This window comes from Scyliorhinus torazame, chromosome 2 (genome assembly GCF_047496885.1).
Source record: "Scyliorhinus torazame isolate Kashiwa2021f chromosome 2, sScyTor2.1, whole genome shotgun sequence".
Classification (NCBI taxonomy): domain Eukaryota; kingdom Metazoa; phylum Chordata; class Chondrichthyes; order Carcharhiniformes; family Scyliorhinidae; genus Scyliorhinus; species Scyliorhinus torazame.
The window spans coordinates 48,089,086-48,110,348 of record NC_092708.1 but is presented as its reverse complement, the minus strand read 5'-3'; the positions used below and the strand labels follow the sequence as shown (position 1 = coordinate 48,110,348).

General features: G+C 48.4%; 1 protein-coding gene across 5 annotated transcripts in view; it reads left to right on the top strand.

Annotated features, from left to right (window-relative positions):
- Positions 1–21,263, top strand: part of lypd6b (LY6/PLAUR domain containing 6B) — a 307,705-nt gene that overhangs the window by 159,617 nt on the left and 126,825 nt on the right. For 4 of the 5 annotated variants that reach the window (XM_072471251.1, XM_072471272.1, XM_072471234.1 and 1 more), the window contains one exon: positions 7,536–7,684. The exons of the other annotated variant lie outside the window; for it this stretch is intronic. The gene's annotated coding sequence lies outside the window, so the exon portion shown is untranslated. The remainder of the gene's footprint in view (positions 1–7,535; positions 7,685–21,263) is intronic. 5 annotated transcript variants of the gene reach the window in all.

Below are 21,263 nucleotides of genomic sequence, written 5' to 3'. Positions count from 1 at the left end.
TTCCTCATAAGATTTTCCCTCCATACCAGGCAACATCCTGGTAAATCTCCTCTGCACCCGCTCCAAAGCCTCCACGTCCTTCCTATAATGCGGTGACCAGAACTGTACGCAATACTCCAAATGCGGCCGTACCAGAGTTCTGTACAGCTGCAACATGACCTCCTGACTCCGGAACTCAATCCCTCTACCAATAAACGCCAACACTCCATAGGCCTTCTTCACAACCCTATCAACCTGGGTGGCAACTTTCAGGGATCTATGTACATGGACACCTAGATCCCTCTGCTCATCCACACTTTCAAGAACTTTACCATTAGCCAAATATTCCGCATTCCTGTTATTCCTTCCAAAGTGAATCACCTCACACTTCTCTACATTAAACTCCATTTGCCACCTCTCAGCCCAGCTCTGCAGCTTATCTATATCCCTCTGTAACCTGCTACATCCTTCCACACTATCGACAACACCACCGACTTTAGTATCGTCTGCAAATTTACTCACCCACCCTTCTGCGCCTTCCTCTAGGTCATTGATAAAAATGACAAACAGCAACGGCCCCAGAACAGATCCTTGTGGTACTCCACTTGTGACTGAACTCCATTCTGAACATTTCCCATCAACCACCACCCTCTGTCTTCTTTCAGCTAGCCAATTTCTGATCCACATCTCTAAATCACCCTCAATCCCCAGCCTCCGTATTTTCTGCAAAAGCCTACTGTGGGGGACCTTATCAAACGCTTTGCTGAAATCCATATACACCACATCAACTGCTCTACCCTCGTCTACCTGTTCAGTCACCTTCTCAAAGAACTCGATAAGGTTTGTGAGGCATGACCCACCCTTCACAAAGCCATGCTGACTATCCCTGATCATATTATTCCTATCTAGTTGATTATAAATCTTGTCTCTTATAATCCCCTCCAAGACTTTACCCACTACAGACGTGAGGCTCACCGGTCTTTAGTTGCCGGGGTTGTCTCTGCTCCCCTTTTTGAGCAAAGGGACCACATTTGCTATCCTCCAGTCCTCTGGCACTATTCCTGTAGCCAATGATGACATAAAAATCAAAGCCAATGGTCCAGCAATCTCTTCCCTGGCCTCCCAGAGAATCCTAGGATAAATCCCATCAGGTCCCGGGGACTTATCTATTTTCAGCCTGTCCAGAATTGCCAACACCTCTTCCCTACGTACCTCAATGCCATCTAATCTATTTACCTGGAGCTCAGCATTCTCCTCCACAACATTATCTTTTTCCTGAGTGAATACTGACGAAAAATATTCATTTAGTATCTCGCCTATCTCTTCAGACTCTACACACAACTTCCCATCCCTGTCCTTGACTGGTCCTACTCTTTCCCTAGTCATTCGCTTATTCCTGACATACCTATAGAAAGCTTTTGGGTTTTCCTTGATCCTTCCTGCCAAATACTTCTCATGTCCCCTCCTTGCTCGTCTTAGCTCTCTCTTTAGATCCTTCCTCGCTACCTTGTAACTATCCATCGCCCCAACTGAAACTTCACACCTCATCTTCACATAGGCCTCCTTCTTCCTCTTAACAAGAGATTCCACTTCATTGGTAAACCACGGTTCCCTCGCTCGGCGCCTTCCTCCCTGCCTGACCGGTGACATACTTATCAAGAACACGCAGTAGCTGATCCTTGAACAAGCTCCACTTATCCAGTGTGCCCAACACTTGCAGCCTACTTCTCCACCTTATCCCCCCCAAGTCACGTCTAATGGCATCATAATTGCCCTCCCCCCAGCTATAACTCTTGCCCTGCGGTGTATACTTATCCCTTTCCACCATTAACGTAAACGTCACCGAATTGTGGTCACTGTCCCCAAAGTGCTCTCCTACCTCCAAATCCAACACCTGGCCTGGTTCATTACCCAAAACCAAATCCAACGTGGCCTCGCCGCTTGTTGGCCTGTCAACAAACTGTGTCAGGAAACCCTCCTGCACACACTGTACAAAAAACGACCCATCTAATGTACTCGAACTATATCTTTTCCAGTCAATATTTGGAAAGTTAAAGTCTCCCATAATAACTACCCTGTTACTTTCGCTCTTATCCAGGATCATCCTCGCCATCCTTTCCTCTACATCCCTAGAACTATTTGGAGGCCTATAGAAGACTCCCAACAGTGTGACCTCTCCTTTCATGTTTCTAACTTCAGCCCATACTACCTCGGAAGATGAGTCCCCATCTAGCATCCTCTCCGCCACCGTAATACTGCTCTTGACTAGCAGCGCCACACCTCCCCCTCTTTTGCCTCCTCTGAGCTTACTAAAACACCTAAACCCCGGAACCTGCAACATCCATTCCTGTCCCTGCTCTATCCATGTCTCCGAAATGGCCACAACATCGAAGTCCCACATTCAGGCTAGCTAAGCCCAGGTGTAAGATTCAAACTGATCAACAATGAATTATTTACCGCAAAATATGTACACCTGGATTCTCCAATTTGAAGACTAAGTGCTGACGCCAGTGTGGGCACAATGGTGTTTTACGCAGGACAAAACAGCGCAAAACCTGCACTGATCCTCCATCTGGTGGGGGGCTAGCAGGTACACAGCGTAAAGTATTCAGCTCTAGCTGCGGATATGCCGGAGAATTGGCGGGTCCATGGCTGCGCATGCGCACAGTGGTGCCCTGCAGCGGGCACGCTGTGCATGATGGCGCCGGACTCAGTCAGCAGATGCCACACTGGATTCATGGAACAAAATAGCATGAGTGACCCACAGTGTTGGGAACTCGGCCCATCGGGGGCGGAGCATCGGGCGAGGGCCTCAGGTGACGTGCTGCGGCTGTCCATATGCGTGCTCTTCAAATAGGCCGTTTTCGAGGGGGTGGAGGATCGCAAAAGCAGCGCCGCCCCCCATTCTGCAGCAAACGGGGATTCTCCAGCTGATCACTGAACGTGATTACGGCATCGGCGACCGGAGGATCCTGCCCGTAGGATGCCAATTCTGCCAATCTGGATGGCGAATAGCACACTTTCAGACTCCTCTTATGCAGACTGTTTTCTTGATTGCTTTACAAAGAAATGATGCCCAGAAGCAGGAAGACTTGAGAAAATATTGAACGCTGGAGGCGAATGCACCATTTCCAGGAATATGACTATTTTGTTTATCTTTTGGTATCTTTTATTGTAGAATCAGGGTTTGTTGGATTTTTTAAGGTATGATTCTCCTACATATTACTTCCTAGCCTAAATTGAAGGCAGCAACTTGCTGTTGGGAGTAAATCGCATCTTAAACTCTGAAAGGAGGGCCCAACTCAAAATACTGAGTTTTGCTGAAAAATTGATATGCGGTTGAAGTTTTACAACTTGCACTCAGCAGAACAGTTTGCAATACTGATAGTAAAGGGACAACAATTTGCACTGCATACAAAGAGAGTGCTGATTGGTTGGCAAGTGGACGCCTAATTGGTAGATGCTTTGCCACAGGGAGTGCAACGGGGAACAGTTAACTGCCAAGTTTCGGGCTCCTCGATTTGAAAATTGTCAATTGTTGCAGTGGACTTCTTCCAACTAACCACAGGAGACCCAGGAACAGGTTACAATAGTTTATTCATGATTCAAGCATGGAGGGTACAACCCCAGAAAAACCTTTGAAGGAGCACCTCCCTCTGATAAAGCTCCCACAGCTCTAACACAGCTCTAATACAGTTCTCTAACACAGCAACCACAGGGAGAGCATTCTATTACAACTTTTAGCTCCAAGTCACAAATACAGACTGCTGTACAGTTAGTCAGTATACAGAACATTGTTTTAAAATTTCGATCTTACCTGCACCAAAAAGCTTGGGCGCAATTCTCCCATCGGGAGACTAAGTCCCGACGCCGGAGTGAAAACCGGAGTGTTTCACTCCGACGTCGGAGGCCGTTCCCAGCCCCCTATTCTCCCGCCCCCGGGGGGGCTAGGAGCGGCGTCGCATCATTTACGCGCGCCGGGCCTTGGCGCTGTGTAAAAGCAGCACCTCGTAAATGACGCGACCGGCGCCGCGTAAACGACGTCACCCGCGCATGCGCGGATTGGCCGGTGACAACCCGCGCATGCCGCGGTTGCCGTCCTCCCCGCAGCCGCCCCGCAAGAAGATGGCGGATCGATCTTGCGGGGCAGCGGAGGAAAGGAGCTACACAGGTGGAGAAGGTAGTCAAGAAGGCATACGGCATGCTTGCCTTCATTGGCCGGGGCATTGAGTATAAGAATTGGCAAGTCATGTTGCAGCTGTATAGAACCTTAGTTAGGCCACACTTGGAGTATAGTGTTCAATTCTGGTCGCCACACTACCAGAAGGATGTGGAGGCTTTAGAGAGGGTGCAGAAGAGATTTACCAGAATGTTGCCTGGTATGGAGGGCATAAGCTATGAGGAGCGATTGAATAAACTCGGTTTGTTCTCACTGGAACGAAGGAGGTTGAGGGGCGACCTGATAGAGGTATACAAAATTATGAGGGGCATAGACAGAGTGGATAGTCAGAGGCTTTTCCCCAGGGTAGAGGGGTCAATTACTAGGGGGCATAGGTTTAAGGTGAGAGGGGCAAAGTTTAGAGTAGATGTACGAGGCAAGTTTTTTACGCAGAGGGTAGTGGGTGCCTGGAACTCACTACCGGAGGAGGTAGTGGAGGCAGGGACGATAGGGACATTTAAGGGGCATCTTGACAAATATATGAATAGGATGGGAATAGAAGGATACGGACCCAGGAAGTGTAGAAGATTGTAGTTTAGTCGGGCAGTATGGTCGGCACGGGCTTGGAGGGCCGAAGGGCCTGTTCCTGTGCTGTACATTTCTTTGTTCTTTGTTCTTTGTTCTTCAGAGAGGCTGGCCCGCCGATCGATGGGCACCGATCGTGGGCCAGACCCCTTTTGCGCCGCCCCCCCGGTGCAGGGGACCCCCCCCCCCAGCGTTCCCGCGGTGTTCCCGCCGGCAGCGACCAGGTGTGGATGGCGCCGGCGGGAACCTGTCGTGTTGGGCAGGCTGCTCGGCCCACTCGGGCCGGAGAATCGCCGCTCGCCCATTACCAACGGCAAGCGCCGATTCTCTCAGCGGCCAGCCGTGATTCGTGCCGCGCCGGTTTTGGGGGGGGTGGGAGAATCGCGTGCGGGAGTCGGGAAGGCGTGGCGGGACTCGCGCAGCGCCCTGGCGATTCTCCCACCCGGCGTGGGGGGGTGGGAGAATTCCGCCCTTATCTCTAATCTTCTAGCTTCAAACTGTCTCCATTCTTCTAAAAAGTAAAACACTTGCTGGTGAATTCTGCTGATCTCACGTCCTTGAGGTAGAGTATTTGTATAGTATTTGCTTTTACTCTAATGCAGTGGTGTTAGATCAATTCTCCCTTTTACAAAATCTATTCATTTACTCTTACACCAATGTCACCCCTTAATTAAAAACACCATTTGATTGGATTTTGATTTTGTTTATAGTCACGTGTACCAAGGTACAGTGAGAAATTATTTTCTGCGAGCGTCTCAACAGATTATTAAGTACATGAAAAGAAAAGGAAATAAAAGAAAATACATAATAGGGCAACACAAGGTACACAATGTAACTACATAACACCGGCATCGGATGAAGCATACAGGGGTGTAGTTTTAATGAGGTCAGTCCATAAGAGGATCATTTAGGAGTCTGGTAACAGCGGGGAAGATGCTGATTTTGAGTCTGTGTTCTGTTTTTGAGTGCGTGTTCTCAAACTTTTGTGTCTCCTGCCTGATGGAAGATTGAGCCCTCCCATCCAAGCTCTTGCAAGATACAATACCATCTCACCTTTCCTTTCCTCTCCAAAGTCATTGAACTTCTTGCCTTTATTTCCTACAACTCTGTTTGAAGCTCTCCAATCAGTTTTCTGCCCCTGCCAAAGCACCAAAGGATTCTAACCATAGCGTGGTGGTGTTGTCACTGGACGAGTAATCCAGAGGCCCGGAATCAGGCTCGAAGGACCCGGGTTTGGATCCCACCATAGCAGATACATTTCTGGAATTAAAAGACTAATGAAACCATTGGTGTCAAACCCCATCTGGTTCATTAAAGTTCTTTAGGGAAGGAAATCTGCCACGTTTACCTGATCTGTCCTACATGTGATTCCAAATCTACAGCAACATGCCCTCTGAAATGGCCCAGCAAGCAAACAGTTCAAGGGCAATTAGGGGTGGACAATGCTGACCCATCCAGCGTCGCCCACATCTGGTGACTGTTGCACTAATGACAAGCAGCTCTATTTTTCTACCACCTCTGTTGGCCCCTCCACTCTGTGTGCTGTCAGACGGCTCGTCCAACATTCCGTCCTGGATCAATCCTAGTTTCCTCTAAAGACCCTTTCAGACAGTGAGTTCCAAATTCCCACCACCCTCTGGGTGAAATTCTCCTGCCCCTTATCTTAAATCTACGACCCGTGGGTTTCTGACCCCTCTACTAAGGGGAAAATTTTCTTATATCCACCCTATCTTTTCCCCAAGTAATTTTGGACACCTCAATCATGTCCTCCCTCAGCCTTCCCTGCCATACCGAAAACAACCCACCCTAACCAGCTTCACTTCATAGCTGAAATGCTCCAACCCAGCCGACATCTCTTCTGCATCCTTTCTAGAACTCAATGCCTGGTGGTAGAGGATGGAACCCTCACAACATTTAAGAAGCATTTAGATGTGCACTTGAAACGCCACAGCATAGAAGGCTACGTGCTGGAAAATGGGATCAGAATATCTATGTGTTTGATGGCTGGCGCAGACACGATGGGCCGAAGGGCCTCTTTTTGTGCTGTAAAACTGTCTCTATGATACTTCATGGAGCCCCAATCAGACATAAATTGATGGTGAGCCAGGGAAGGAGTTATTCAGAGGGGTGAATGGAAGCTAGGCCAAAGAGATGGATTTTACCGAGGTGGAGAAGCAAAGAGTGGGATACTTCTGAATCTGAGATGGGTGAAGATATGGCCATCACTGGTGGAGCTAAGGCAAGTGCCGGGAGGCTTGTAGGACTGAAAGTTACAGAAATAGGGAGGTTAAACCATGAAGAGATTAAACAGGAGGACGTACATTTTAAATTGCAAGTGCCATTGTCAGTAGGGATCAGCCATGATGTGGAGATGCTTCTGTTGGACTGGGGTGGGCACAGCAAGATGTCTTACAACACCAGGTTAAAGTTCAACAGATTTGTTTCAAATCACTCGATTCGCTCTGAAAGCTAGTGATTTGAAGCAAACCTGTTGGACTTTAACCTGGTGTTGTAAAGCTTCTTACAGTACGGATCAGGGTAATGGGTGAATGGGATTTAGTGCGGGTCATCGGAGACACTGGCCGGAATTCTCCGGCTGTCGTGATTCTGTTTTCCCACTGACAGCGCACTGACAGCGCACCCCTGGCATTGGGTTTCGCGGTGAGGTGGGGGTGGTATCAATGGGAAATCCCATTGAGAAGTGGTGGGAGGATAGAACCCCGCCTCCAGCGAATGGCGTGCTCCCGAGAAACACACGGCTGGGCGATCCGGAGAATGCCGTCCACTGACTCATTCCATGGTTGTGTTACAGATGCAGACCTGTTAGCAGTGGAAAAAATTTAAAAATCTTTGGATGAGATTCCAGAAAAATCTGCATAGAAGCAAACGGCCAGGCGTTTCCAAGGTTCGAGTTACGGAAGTGGTGCAATGAACGCAGAAAATGCTGGAAGCACATAGCATGTAAGTCAGCAACCATAAAGCAATAAGCAAGTAACGAACTTTCACTGGTGTAGCCTACATCAGAACAGTTGACAATTTATAATGCTTTTAATCTTTTACCAATTAGGTCTCTCTATTTTTTACAAATACTATTGTTGCTTTAATGTAGTGAGAGAAATAAGCATTACAGCTCCAATCAGAAGCATAACTTTCTGTAATTCCTTTGGTAATAGGTCAATAGTTTTGATCCAGAATTGTGTTTTTTCTTGACAATGTGAACAGAGACCAAAGTCCTAAAGCAAAGTAAACACCATTGAAGTACCTGAGAAATGATCCAAGAATTGGAATTATTCATAGATAACATCATCATGGTGACCCAAGGAACAACTTAAACATGACTTTCCCAAAAATGAGGAAATGGCAATGTTGCCAACCCTCCAGGATTGCCCTGGAGGTCCCAGATATTAAATATTAATGTCCTGGATGCAGCTGCAAGAAGGTTGGGGTGGGTGGGGGAGGGTTGAATCACTTGTGGTATTTTTAAAAATTGTGGTCTTTTCATTTTCTTTAATATATAAATTTAGAGTACCCAATTATTTATTTATTTTTCCAATTAAGTGGCAATTTAGCATGGCCAATCCACCTAACCTACACATCTTTGGGTTGTGGGGGTGAAACCCATGCGAACATGGGGAGAATGTTTCATTTCATTTTCTTTTTTTTTAATGTGCAAACGCCACATGGACAGTGACCCAGGGCCGGGATTCGAACCCGGATCCTCAGCGCCGCAGTCCCAGTGCTAACCACTGCGCCACATGCCGCCCCGTCTTTTCATTTTCTCAGAAGGTTTCCGTTTCTTAGTTTTAAAGATATTGGAGATGAGGAACAAATGGCTGTTTGGCTGATAGGGAAGAGTCTTTGATTAGGCACTGAAGAGTATTGTTTGCATTCCAATTGGGCTGGGAAGGTACTGGTCTGTGAGAACGAGTGTGTTGAGACACCAGTAGCCGATATGAGGAAACCTTCAGGAATAGATTCAACAAGAGTTGGCAACCCACGAAACGTACATTGTCTGAACTCAACTTCGCAATGACTCAGCTAACAGTTTAAGATTTCCCACTTGTATGACCTTTTTAAGAATGTTCAGGTTTGTGTTAAGAATAGTAGTGATGCAGCATATGTGCTGAGAAGCACTTTTGCACCAAAGGGCTTGGAAAAATGACTTGCAGTGTTACCAAGGCATTGCAGCTATTGTATGTTATAACACTATATTGGGAAACGTACAATAGTAACATTTGTTTTCGCTACAATGTTTTTCTTGAATTGCTAAAGATTGATCATTTGTATTTTACCACAACTTCACAGAATATATGTTAAATCAACAATTCTTCAAGCTTAAATGTGATTTACTGTTGCAAGGGGTTGGATTTTCAATTGCTAATGATAAAGGCATAATTTGAAAATTGCATTCCCAGACACAGCCTGTAGGGGTTGGGAATGGGAAACCTGCTCGCCATCACTTCTTTAAAAAAAAAGTTTAGTGTACCCAATTCATTGTTTCCAATTAAGGGGCAATTTAGCGTGGCCAATCCACCTAGCCGGCACATCTTTGGGTTGTGGGGGTGAAACCCACACAAAAACAGGGAGAATGTGCAAACTCCATAGAGATAGTGACCCAGAGCCTGGCACCTCAGCGCCGTGAGACAGTAGGGCTAACCCACTGCGCCACCATGTTGCCCTCGCTCGCCATCACTTCTCGGCCTTTTAAGGAACTTGTTAAAGGGCCTATCCGGAACAGAATGGGATTTTCAATCTTTCTTTTCTGGATGGGGCAGGACAGCTTGATGCACTTTAGTGCACAGCTGAGAGAGCTGAGGCAATAGGAAGTTTATTTCTTTATGTGTTGTCTTTGTGAAATTTGTGTGATTAATTGGCATTGGGCTGAGTGCTGTACCCTGACGTGGGGTCCATGACCACTTTACAGTCTTTATCTTTCTGGACCTTTTCATGAGCTTCCAGCTCACCTCAGCCCCCAACGCCTGTTTTTGCTCCTGGTGTCGGGCAATCTGCTCCTGAAGTCGCAAGGCGCCTCTAATTGGATACTGAGCACGCCTCGCCCAATCAGTTATTTATATTTAAAAATAGCATCATGAGAGTGACACAGATCAGGCATGGGGTCAGAACCCAAAATTCATCCAGTTTCTGGTTTGAAAATCCTGTCCAATATGTTTCAAATTGGTTATTTGTTAACAATCATTAAATAGTAGCTAACACTACTGCCTCACAGTGCCAGGGACTCAGGTTCAATTCCGACCTATGTGGAGTTCGCACGTTGTCCCCATGTCTGCATGGGTTTCCTCCGGGTGCTCCGGTTTCCTTCCACAGTCCAAAGATGTGCAGGTTTGGTGGATTGGCCATATCAAATTGCCCTAAGTGCTTAAAGGTACGGTGGGGTTATAGGACTAAGGCAGGGATTTGGGCCTAGGTAGGGTGCTCTTTTGGAAGTTCAGTGCAGACTCAATGGGCTGAATGGCCTCCTTCTGTACTGTAGGAATTCTTGATTCTATTATTCTAAGCATGGCACAGTAGCACAGTGGTTAGCCTGTGGCTTCACGGCTCCAGGGTCCCAGTTTCGATTCCTGGGGTCACTGTATTGTGCGGAGTCTGCACATTCTCCCCGTGTCTGCATGAGTTTCCTCTGGGTGCTCCGGTTTCCTGCCACAAGTCCCGAAAGACTTGCTGTTTGGTCATTTGGACATTCTGAATTCTCCCTCTGTGTACCGGAACAGGCGCAGGAATGTGGCGACTAGGGCATTTTCATAGTAACTTCATTGGAGGAAATGTAAGCCGACTAATGACAATAAAGATTCTTCTTCTTCTTCTACTCTATGATTCTATCTATGATTCTATGAACATTGCCACACAGTTGTTCATCATTACTACATCTTACATTGGTACATACTTTTATTGAAATACTAAGGTACTGCACATATATGGGTGTAGTAGATGAATTGACAGTGAGTAGAGTATATTCTGAGGTTTTAGTAGCAAAAAATGAAACAGCATGTAGGGGAGATGTAGTGAACATGAAGTGGATGATGGAACTACACAACTGAACTCTTGCCAGCAACTGAGGAATACCAAGGGGGGAGTTAGGGTTTGGATAGGGAGGAACCTGGGAGGGTGGTGACCTTGTGGTCATGGATTCAGGTTTCAGTGGAGGTGGGACTGTGATAGAGAAGGCAGGCAATAGTTGGTGAAGTATACAGTTTGAGTGGTGGAAGAAATATGGTGATTGAATCTTCCACTGAGTTCTGCACTTTCAAAAATGTTTCACAACATATCAATGAACAAAATGAGTGGCATGAATAAAGTGATTGAAGAAAGTTTTGTCGCAATACATTTTATAATATGTATAAATAATCATGTAAAAGCTTGCATTAATCAGATCCAATTTTCTGAAGCCTTTCTATTTGTGACCAATGATTGATTGACCTTAATAAAGCCAGGGACTCAAAATTGAATGAGTTTAGCGAAGATAACATTTTCATTCTGAAAAGTAGTTCCCTTTGATCCTTTCAGTGGATAATATCCCACCTAGTCAGGGTTTCTTTTGTGAATAAATTGATTGTCATAGACAGACCTTTGTACAAATGATGTTTGTTTAAGGTGTAGTTTCAAGATCTCATTTATGATAACTCTGAAATCTTAAGAATGTAGACCAACAGATGACAGCTTTAACCAACTGCTGATATGTGATAGGTAATGTGAGGATGTAGAAAAACATCCAAAGTACTCTTCTTTATTAATAGTAATTGGATTACACTGATCAAAGAAATATCTACGGCAGCACCAAGCTGTGAATTTTTAAGAGGGTGCAACAGGATTGATGACATTTTTTGAAGTCCTGAAATTCTGTGAGGATTCTCCTGGTCTTTCACTCTAACGCCTTTTGGAATGTTCCCCTCAGGATTTGAGGAAATTGAAACGGAAAGGCAACTTATTATCTAAATGGGGAAAGACTTTCAAGGCGCAAATGCGCAGAGGGATCTGGGTGTCCTTGTGCATGAGTCGCAGAAAGCTAGCACGCAGGTACAGCAGGTACTACACACACGACTGCATGGCAAAATTTGGTTCCAATTCCACCTGGAAGTTTGCTGACGATACGACCATAGTAGGTTGGATCTCGAACAATGACAAGTCAGAATACAGGAAGGAGATAGAGAACCTACCGGAGTGGTGTAATGATAACAATCTATCCGTCAATGCCAGCAAATCTAAAGAGCTGGTCATTGACTTCAGGAAACTAAGTACTGTACACACCCCTGTCAGCATCAATGGGGCCGAGGTGGAGATGGTTGACAGCTTCCAATTCCTAGGTGTGCACATCACCAACAGTCTGTCCTGGTCCACCCACGCCGACGCTACCACCAAGAAAGCACAATAGCGCCTTTACTTCCTCAGGAAACTAAGGAAATTCCACACTGACTCTGACCAACTTTTACAGGTGCATCATAGAAAGCATCCTATCTGGCTGCATCACAGCCTGGCATGGCAACTGCTCGGCCCAGGACCGCAAGAAACTTCAGAGAGTCGTGAACACAGCCCAGTCCATCACACAACCTGCCTCCCATCCATTGTCCCAATCTACACCTCCTGCTGCCTTGGGAAAGCGGGTAGCATAAACAAAGACCCCTCCCACCCAGCTTACTCTCTCTTCCAAATTCTTCCATCGGGCAGGAGATAAAAAAGTCTGAGAACACACACAAACAGATTCAAAAACAGCTTCTTCCCCGCTGTTACCAGAATCCTAAATGACCCTGTTATGGACTAACCTGATTAATACTACACTCCGGTGTGCTTCACCCGATGCTGGTGTCTATGTATTTACATTGTGTACCTTCTGTTGCCTTATTATGTATTTTCTTTTCTTTTTATGTACGAAAGGATCTGTTTCAACTGCTCGTAGAAAAACACTTTTCACTGTACCTCGGTACACATGACAATAAACAAATCCAAAATCCAACAAAGAAAGCGAATAGATAGTTGGCATTTCTAGAAATAGAGTATAAAAGTAAGGAAATGTTTATGCAACTGTGCAAGGCATTGGTGGGACTGCACAGTTTTGGTCCCCTTATTTGAGGAAATAAAGTAGCACTGGAGGCAATTCAGAGGAGGTTCGCTAGATTGATTCCAAAGATGAGGGATTTGTCTCATAAAGAGAGACTGAGAGTTTAGGCCCATACTCTCCAGACTTTAGCAGAATGAGTGGAGATCAAATTGACGTATAAAAAGATGTGCTGTTAGGTAATTTGGACATTCTGAATTCTCCCTCTGTGTACCGGAACAGGTGCCGGAGAGTGGCGACTAGGGGCTTTTCACAGTAACTTCATTGCAGTGTTAATGTAAGCCTACTTGTGACAATAAAGATTATTATTATTATAAGATTTAAGAGGTATGGATAAATTAGATGTGGAGTGGATGATTCTTCTTGTGGGGCATTCTAGAATGAGAGGTCATAGTTTCAGGAAAAGGGGTTGGAAATTTTAAACCAATATTAGGAGAAACTCGGGCAGCATGGTGGCACAATGATTAGCTCTGCTGCCTCACGGCGCCGAGGTCCCAGGTTCGATCCCGGCTCTGGGTCATTGTCCGTGTGGAGTTTGCGCATTCTCCCCGTGTTTGCGTGGGTGTCGCCCCCACAACCCAAAGATGTGCAGGGTAGGTGGATTGGCCACGCTAAATTGCCCCTTAATTGGAAAAAATAATTGGATACTCTTTAAAAAAAAATTTTTTTTAAATTAGGAGAAACTACTTTTCCCAAAGAATCGCGCATCTGTGGAATTCACTATCCCAGAGTGCAGTGGATGCTGGGACAGAGAGTAAATTTAAGGAGGAGTTAGACAAATTTTTAATTAGTAATGGGTTGAAGGGTTATGGAGAACAGGCTGGACGGTGGAGTTGAGGCCAGGATGAGATCAGCCATGATGTATTGAACAGTGAAGCAGGCTCGAGAGGCTAAATTGCCGATGCCTGCTCCTAGTTCTTATATTCTAAGAAATAACTATTTTGTCCAATTCAATCTTCCAGCTCTTGGGTCTGCAGCCCTGTAGCCCTGTAGGTAGCAGCACCACAAACACAATCTGGTGTTCTTGATTAATAAGGGGATCAGGGGTTATGGGAGAAGCCAGCAGAATAGGGATGAGGAACATATCAGCCATGGTCGAATGGCAGAGCAGATTTGATGGGCTGAATGGCCTAATTCTACTTCTATATCTAACAATCTTATGGATATCTTCAGAGTCAGCAAGAGACTGCTGGAACTGCCATAGGATTTTAAGGACTGTGTAACTTTGGTCACGTGAAAATGTGCTCTATATTCAGTAGTTACTCAGGACACCTATTAAACATCCTATAGCCCTTCTATTCAACCAATAGCAGCAGCGAGGTGACTACAGAAGCTGAGCTGCAAATCACCCATAACAGACTCCGACTATAGCTTGAATTATTTGGATTCTGAGTGAATTTGTATTTTGGTCAATCTGGTTGGATTAAGTGTCATGGATCACTCCTGTAGATGATTCCTCTCAAACAATGACTCACAGGACGCGATTCTCTGGCCTTGTTTCGCTCGAGAAAGAGTGCCACGTGGCCAGTGAATTGCGGGAGACGACAGAAATGAGAACCTCGCCGGACGTCAAACATTTTGCGATGCAACCGGCCCGTTCCCACAGGTGAAATCTAGATCCTGCCCTCACGTGAACGAGAAACCAATAATCGCCACATAAACCCTATTTCCATACAATTAATGGGAGCCACCCCGCATCCAATGGCCTCCTGTGGTCCAGCGGCCTCCCCAGCAAGTGCTCACGCTGACGCCGATTAGTACTCCTTTTTAAAAACGTGAACCTTGCGGAAGGGCTTCTGGGGGAGCCGAGGAGGTGAGTATCCGTCTCTGCTCCAGGCAAAGATCCCGGGGGCGCTGGGCTTGCACCCTTAGTGCTCGGAGGGGGGGGCAACTGCAGAGTACCCTAGGCTGGGGTGGCCCACCATGGGAGGGGGGTCAAGGGGGTGGTCCGCTGGATGGGGGGGGGGCAATCATGCTCGGCTCTGCTATGCCATCTCCTGGATTGTGCGTACCCATTCCTCTCCTGCCCGTCTGCCCCACCGACAACCCTTAACCCCCACCGACCGATAAGGCTTCTGGCCGTGTGTCTGAAGTCGATTGCTCAATTGGCCATCGTAGTTAAGTGAGCACTTCACGCATTCCAAGTGGATTCCCGTGGGTGGGAGGGTCATGTAGCATGCGGGAGTCATTGTCTAGTATCCCAACAGACTGTGCCTCAACACTGTGGGAGGCAACACCACACACGCAGCAACTGAGATACAAACACCCAGGGGAGGGCCCCAGTCCCGGGGACATGTCACCAAGGTGTGTATGTCTGCGCTGGTAGAGGGTGGGGATTGAATCGCTCCAACTTCTCACAACCCCAGAACATCTGAGCATGGTTTGCTGGTCCCCGCCCACCCTTCTCACATTCGTCTGTCACTCCCTGGGAGAATCCTCTCATTCTTGCCCGAGTCATATGTACTCTGTGTACCACCTTGAACTGTATCAGGCTCATTCTCGTGCACAAGGAAGTCGCATTTACCCTCACTCCAGTTCATCTCCCCTCCCACTTCCCAATCTTCACCACCACTCGCCTCTCTGCTCTCCCAGCCACCTGTATATGTCTCCGATCCTGCCGTCCCCTTCCACGTCCGGAAGCAACAGTCGCTCCAGCAGGGCATACTATGGTAACCTGGAGACCGCTTTCCAAGCCTTCCACGCGAAGTCTCTTACCTGCAGGTACCTAAACTCACTTCCTCTCGGAAGCTCTACCCTCTTCAGTTCCTCTATGCTGGCAAACCTCTCTTCCAGGTACAGATCCCTTACCTTAGCCAGCCCCAATTTTCTCCACTTCCTATACATACCGTCTGTCTGCCTCGGCTCAAATCCCTGGTTTTTGCACAGCGGCATCAACACCCACATCCCCGAAAGTGCCTCGTCAACAGTTCCAGACCTTCAGTGTGGAGTGTACCACTGGGCTGTCCATGTATTTCCTTGGCACCAGTGGCAATGCCGTCATCACCATAGCCCTCAAGCTGGACCCCCTACAGGATTCTTCCTCCATCACAACCCATTCTGTCCCCTTCAACTTCTCCACGTTCGCCGCCCAATAATAATGCAGCAGGCTTGGCAACGCCAATCCCCCCACCCCCCTTCTGCCTCTGTCTCTGCAACAGGATTTTCTTGACCCTTGATACCTTCCCTGCCCACACAAACTCAGGTAGTGGTATCCAGTTTCCGCCAAAAGCCTTTGGTACAAAAATCGGAAGGGTCTGGAATACGAATAGAAACCTCGGCAGGACGTTCATCTTCACCATTTGGACCCTCCCTGCCAGAGTCAGCTGCAGTGTGTCCCACTTCTTCGGATCCTCCCTAACCTCCTCGACCAGCTTTGTTAGATTCCATTTATGCAACGCCGCCACTCTCCCATTACCTGAATTCTCAGATATTTAAAACTGTCTCTCGCTACTTTAAATGATAACCACACACCCCGCCCCCCCAGGTTGGCTCGCCAACCTAACTCGTTTATCGGGAACACTTCACTTTCCCCACGTTTAATTTGTATCCCGAGAATGCCTTGAACTTCACCAACAGGCCCCCATGATCTCCAGTGGGTCCGACACGTACAGTAACAGGTCGTCCGCATATAGCGACACCCGATGCTCCCTACTCTCCTTGTAATCCCTTGCCACTCTGCCGATCCCTAAGGGTCATTGCCAGAGGCCCTATAGCTTGCACAGACAGCAGCGGCGACAGCAGGCACCCCTGCCTTGTTCCCCTGTGTAGCCCAAAGCTTTGTGAGCCCATTTCTTTGGCCTGCGCACTCGCCACCAGGGCCACATATAACAGTCACATCCATGCCACAAACTTCAGGCAAACCCGCATCTTCCCAGGACCTCAAACAGATACCACCAGTCCACCCAGTCAAATGCCTTCTCCGCATCCATGGACACCACTACCTCCGATACCCGACCTCTCGATGGAGTCATGATCACATTTAACAGCCTCCTGATATTACTGGAGGGCTGCCTGCCCTTTACGAAGCCTGTCTGGTCCTCCGCGACCACCCCTGGGACACAACCCTCCATCCTCCTGCCACCAGTTTAGTCAGCAACTTTTACATCTGTGTTTAAAAGTGATATGGGCCTGTAATGGATCCTTCCCCTTCTTTGGTATCAATGTGATCGTTGGGTGTGTCATCGTCTCCGGCAGCTCTCCCGTTGCGACTTGAGGCTTTTCACAGTAACTTCATTGCAGTGTTAAAGTAAGCCTACTTGTGACACTAATAAAGATTATTATTATTATTACACCCAAGAGATGCGGTGCCACAAGCTCCTTATAAAATTCTGCTGGGTAACCATCTGGCCCTGGGGCCTTTCCCGACTTCGTACCCTTTATACTCCCTATCTCCCTATCTCCTCTGGCGCCTACCTTTTCTCTTCCTTCAACTGCGGAAACTCTAGCCCATCCAAAAACCGCCCCATGTCCCCTTCTTCACCCCCCCGGGTCCGCCCTGTACAGCTCCTTATAGTATTCTCTAAATGTCCCATTTATCCTCCCCAGTGATCCAGCGGCTCCGTCACCACCTCCCCTGTCTCTGTCCATACCCTTAACATTTCCCCAGACGCAGCCTGCCCCCGCAGTTAATGTGTTAACCCTCCCAGCTCCTTTGCCATTCATATCCTTCCCATTGACCTGGGGCTTGATCTATCTACCCTCGGCTCTGGAACACAATTAAAATCTCATCCCAAGATCAACTGGGGCGTGGCCAAGTCCGGGATCGCTGCCAGCAACCCCCTCATAAAACCTCCATGAAATGAAAATGAGACTTCCAGTGATGGCAGGCAGGAGGCAGTCGTGCGTTGGAGGGCTCCCGTTCAGGAACGGCATTGTCGGGGGTTAATGCCCGGTCCTAGGGCCAGCGAAGGCAGTGAAAGTCGGGAGACAGCACAGAGAAGGGGAAATGTCGAAGACCAGCAAAAAAACGGCTGTGAAAAAAGCAGCTGAAAGTCCGTCGGGGAGTGGAAAGGTCACCGCGGGGTCAGTAAAGAAAATGGAGGCTGGAGTACCAGGGGAGGCCGCAGTGCTTACGGCTGAAGAAATAACGAAGGTGATTGCTGCAGAATGCGAAAGGCAGTTTACAAAATACATGGAGACAATGAGGAAGGAGATGAGAGAAGTTTTGAGTGCGCTGGTGGAGGAGGCGATTTCCCCGGTGATGACGGTGGTGGCGAGCGCTGTGGCGGAAGTGCGAGAGCAAGGGGAGGCGCTGAACGAAGTGGAGGATATGTTATTGCAGCACGGTGATCAACTTGCCTCGATGGGGAAGGAGATGCGGAAGGTGATGGACATTAACAAGGATCTGCGAGGAAAAATGGAAGACCTGGAAAACAGATCCAGGCGACAGAATTTGAGGATTGTGGGACTGCCCGAAGGAGTTGAAGGACCGAGGCCGTCTGAGTATTTTGCTGCGATGCTGGCGAAACTATTGGGGGAGGGGGAGGATCCCTCCCAATAGGAACTGGATCGGGCTCATCGGCCGTGGAGGCCTGTATCAAAGGCGAGTTCGCTGCCAAGGGTAGTGACTCTGTGCTTCTGCAGGTACAGTGTGAAGGAGAAGGTCCTGAGCTGGGCCAAGCAAAAGCGGGTGGTGCAGTGGGCTGGAGCTGTTATACGTGTATATCAGGACTTTACGGTGGAGCTGGCGAGGAGGCGGGCTGCCTTCAACCGGGTGAAGAGAGCACTGTACATTAGCAAGATGCAGTGCGGCATTGTACATCCAGCGAAACTGAGGGTGACTTACAAGCTCAGGGACTTTTATTTTGGAACGGCGGAAGCAGTGGAGGAGTTTGCGAAGGCAGAAGAACTGTGGCAGAACTGAGAAATTGAGAAATGGCCATGTGCCGATGAAACCTCATGACTGTATTTTCTTCTTTTTTGTTTCACTGCGTGCGGGTGTATGGGCTAAAGGAGCCAATGTGGTATATATTTGGACAAGGGAAGTGATGGGACTTTCGCTCGAAATGAGGGCTCTTTAGGGTGTAGGTGGATATGCGGGGTTTGTGTGCTAAAAGGGGATTTCTGGGCTTTCCTAGGGCCGGGCAAGGGGGAAAGGGACCCGGGCGGGGGCCTCCACGCTGGCCGGTTTAAGCCGGCCAGTGAGCGGGTGTGAGGTGTGGGGAGGGGCTGCGGCCATCGTAGCCTGGCAGAACAGGGTCCGAGTGGTCTAGCCGGGGTGGAAAGTTGGGGGGAAGGAACCGAGTTTGGGGGGAGGAGTTTTACAAGAGGCAGTGGACGGGAGGAGTTGGAGACTTGGGGGAGTGGGGGGGAAGGGGGGGGGGGGGAGGTGGTGTACAACTCTTGGGTGTCATGTCCGGTACTCTTTCAGAGGTTGGAGGGCGTTGAGTGTAGTGGGGGAGGGGGAGTGGACTCTATAGGTCAATGGTGACCATGGACGGTCCCAGACTCCTTTTTCTTTTTCTCCTTTGTTTCTTGTTTCCACCGTGGGAGGGTTTGTTTTATTGGATGCATATATTGGCAGGTGGGCCGTTGTTTGGGGTGGTGGGAGGATGGGATCGTTGGTGTTGTTAACGGGGTTGATTTTGTATTTGTTACCGTTTACTGTCTGTTTGTGGTGGTGGGAGGATGGGATCGTTGGTATTGTTAAGGGGATTGATTTTGTATTTGTTGCCATTTGCTGTTTGTGGGTGGGGTGTCCATTTTGAAGGAAAATGTGAAAATGGAGAATAAAAAAATATTTTTTTTACAAAATGAAATGAAAATCACTTATTGTCACAAGTAGGCTTCAAATGAAGTTACTGTGAATAGCCCCTAGTCGCCACATTCCACCGTCTGTTGGGGAGGCTGGTACGGGAATTGAACCCACGCTGCTGGCCTGCCTTGGTCTGCTTTAAAAGTCAGCTATTTAGCCTTGTGCTAAACCAGCCCCAATATTGTCCCAATTCGGTTCATATACATTCACCAACACCACCGGTGACCCCTCCAATACCCCAATACATTCACCATCACATATCTCCTACCTGGGCCCCTCACTTCCTTCGCACTCACAAAACTCGACTTCTTGCTCATCAGAATGGCCATCCTCTGCGACTGTGAGTCAAACCCTGAGTGAAATACCTGACTCACCCATCCCTTTCTCAATCTGACCTGGTCCTTCAGGCGGAGGTGCATCTCCTGCAGATAGACCACCTCCGCCTTTAAACTCCTGAGGTGCGCAAAAACCCAAGATCTTTTCACTGGTCCATTGAGCCCGTGCACGTTCCATGTTATAAGCCTTACCGGGGCCTTACACCTCCATTCCCCTCTACAGTCCGCCATCCTCCCCTTTTGGCTCTACCCTCTCTGATTTCACCCTGTACTGGGCCCATACAAGATGGCCTCCTTCTCTGCTCCTGACCGCGCTTCTTCTACAACCCTGCTACGTTGCATCTCCATCCCCCCTTCCACCCCCACGCCCATCTCACTACCTCACTTCTGTTCACCAGCCTTACCTGCTAGCGTGGCAACCCCTGCCCAAAAGCTCCTCCTCCTGACACCTCCCCCCCCTCCCCAAACCCTTTGTTCTGTGTAGAAGGCTCCCCGCAGACCTCGCCCTCCCCCACCTAAACAAATACACATCTCAGACCACAGGTTGCTTCCCCCAAAGACAAAACAAAAAAGAAAAACATCGCCACAGGCTGCGGGAGAGGGGCTCGGCTGTCCCCTTACAAACCTTTCACCCCTGCTACCCATTGTCGACCCAACAGAAAAAATAAATACCCTCTACCTTGGAGGAAAAGAACCGCCCCCCCCCTCCTTCCCCTACCCCACTCTATCCGTATCTTCCAAAGTGCCAGCAGCCCGTCTCCCAAAACTGTTCAGTTCTCCCCCAGTTTGTGCTCCTCGATAACGTCATTGGACATTTCTGGGGTCTCAAAATAATGTTGCTGGCTCTCATAAGTCACCCATAGTTTCGCCGGGTACAGCATCCCAAACCTGATCTGCCATCGATACAGCACTCCCTTGGCCCTGTTGAACCCTGCACGCCGTTTTTGCCAGTTCAGCTCCAATGTCGTGATATATTCGGACCTTCCCCTCCCGTTTGCAGTTCTACTTCTCCCTGGCCCACTGCAGGATCTTCTCTTCTTCTACAAACTTATGGAGTCTCACGAGCACCGCCCCTGGTGGCTCCCCAGCTATTGGCTTCTGCCTCAGAGACCTGTGTGCTCTGTCCACCTCGGACCTTATCCAGCACCCCCTCCACCACCACCAGCCTCGCCAGCATCCTTGAGACGTACCTTGTGGCACTCGTGCCTCCCACTCCTTCAGGCAGGCCTACAATTCGCAGGTTCTGCCTTCTCGACCTGTTCTCTTGCTCTTCCACCTTTGCTCTCAGCGTCCTGCAAAGGTCTTCTAAGAGTCCACCTCCGCCTCCAATGCCACCACCTGGTCCAACATCACCCTCTCCATCTCCCGGACCTGTGATCCCTG